The sequence below is a fragment of the Chrysochloris asiatica genome, unplaced genomic scaffold (assembly GCF_000296735.1).
Source record: "Chrysochloris asiatica unplaced genomic scaffold, ChrAsi1.0 scaffold00105, whole genome shotgun sequence".
NCBI classification, from domain to species: Eukaryota; Metazoa; Chordata; class Mammalia; order Afrosoricida; family Chrysochloridae; genus Chrysochloris; species Chrysochloris asiatica.
Window position 1 is genome coordinate 2003024 of NW_006408623.1, and position 2110 is coordinate 2005133.

At 45.5% G+C, this 2110-nt stretch overlaps 1 protein-coding gene and 1 pseudogene across 1 annotated transcript in view; one reads left to right on the forward strand and one right to left on the reverse strand.

The window, feature by feature from the left end:
* The window catches only part of LOC102812926, a 2437-nt pseudogene extending 1515 nt beyond the window's left edge, over window positions 1–922 (forward strand).
* Window positions 1–2110, reverse strand: part of FAM53B (family with sequence similarity 53, member B) — a gene marked incomplete at its 5' end in the record, with an annotated part of 77231 nt that overhangs the window by 21736 nt on the left and 53385 nt on the right. The window lies entirely within an intron of this gene.

Below are 2110 nucleotides of genomic sequence, written 5' to 3' on the forward strand. Positions count from 1 at the left end.
GTGATTGAGGTAATTTGAGTGGAGCTGACTCAGTTCTGGGACCAGTGTTTTGACAGCCAGGCACAGAGACAAGCTTTTGCCCTTTATTATGATGAGAACCACACAAAAACTCTGCTCCAGCTCCATGACGCTGAGTTTGTACAGTTAAGAAACTATACAAAGTTCATAAGAAACTCTTAGAAGGTGTTCAGAAGTGAGAAGAAAGCTGGAAGCTTTTCCTAGAGTTTGAGAGAAAAGCATCACATCCAAGCTGATTTATAAACCATGGAGGGTATATCTTCTAAAAGAGGAAAATCAACGCACCAAACTCTAGAAAACACTCCCTAAGCTGGAAGAGATGCTAAAGGTATGCATTGAAATGTGGCAACAGGAGCATTCACAGGCATTTGTAGTGAATGGACAAAAATCCATGGAGTATGTGAAGGGACAATGGGAGATGCATCTGTTGGAAAAAGAGAAAGCCAAGCAGGAAAGAGAAAACAGAAAGCCAATGGAGGCAAAGATGCTCTAGGGTAGCACTCCGCAGATGCCCAGCAAGAGGCAAGGACTGGTACCCAGCATTCCCGGCAAAGTTCACAAGCTGAACACTAACCATCATCTCCAATGCTACAGTAGCATTCGGCCTGTCTCAAGGGGACCAGTCCACTGCTCACCTGTATCCCGGCTTACACCTTCTAGCAGCAAGCCAGTAAGCACTGCCACCTTAGGCACTGCCATCTGTTTAGGAAAGGAAATGCCCCGTGCCGACAGGTATGGAGTCATCAAGACCCTGGACCTCAATGGCAGCTTCCTGAGCACAAGAACTTTCAGAGGCTTCCCAATACGATGCTACTTTTCGAATGCTCAATTCAACCAGCATTCAGTCCTAAGAAACCCTGATCAGTCAGCCAGCTGTGGCTTCCTGTGCCTAGACTGGACCTAATTATATAGGGGTAGCTTTCATTATTTTTCAGGTTAGCTTTGCTGGAAACCCTGGATGGATTCCATTACCATGGACTATATAAGTGTTACAGATAAAAAGTCCCATATATGGAGTCCTTAGAAACTTGTGCATTTGTTAGTTTCTTGGTTTTTTCTCCCTCAAGAAATAGATTACAAAGTACTTTCTAAGAAGCAAGTGCAAATTTTAGCATGAGGCCTAGTTTCCTTCTATACTCCAGAATTCCACTTGCTGAAGCAAGATCCAAGGCTTGTTTGATTTCACCATTGTGCAGGAAATGACTGCTGTGCCCATCCATGGGGTGTGGGACATGAAGTAATTCTGTCCTGTATACTTGTAATTAGCAGTTCACATCTTCTTTGTTGTTGCTGTTGTTATGTGCCGTGGAGTCGGTTCCAACTCATAGCAACCCTGTACAGGGTTTCCGAGGCTGTAAATCTTTTTTTTTTTTTTTCTTAAATATTTTATTGTGAATTATGTGATAGTTTACATGGGAGAACATTAGTTTTCCGAGGCTGTAAATCTTTACGGGAGCAGAAAGCCTCATCTTTCTCCCACGGAACAGCTGGTAGTTTTGAACTGCTGACCTTGTGGTTCGCAGCCCAAGGCATAACCACTACGCACCAGAGTTCCTTCACATCTTCTTCAGGGATGTTCAATTGATGCTGTCGCTGTTAGCTTTGCTCTTGCTTGAAGGCCTGTCCTTACCACACAGAATAGCCCTTCTCCTGGTGTCTTTGTGTGTTAGAAGCTGAGGTGATCTGACCTCCTGCCAAGGAAGTGACAGGGAGGCTGGCAGCACCTTTGTTAAATTGTGTAGTTGTGTTAATAATTGCAGTGCCCTTTGTGTGTAGAGGGGGTATGCGTATGTGAACACATGGGCTTGTCTGAACTCTTGTTTCTTCAGAGACTCGTCCCTGTACCCGCTGTGGCTGAGTTTTCCTGCTCCTGCAGTTGTCAGCCACGTGTGGAGGCTGTTTGGATGGGGAGGGCCACTTTGGTGGTGGCGATCTGGAACTTTGCACATGTCCACAGTACTGGGAAGTTGCTCCTGGTGTGGTGTCCACAAAGAGGCTCATCCTTTATCTACTGCATCAATCACTGCTGCTCTCCCCCGAGGACTGTTCTTTATTGCTACTCTGCCTGCACCCCAGCATTACTGTTAGCACA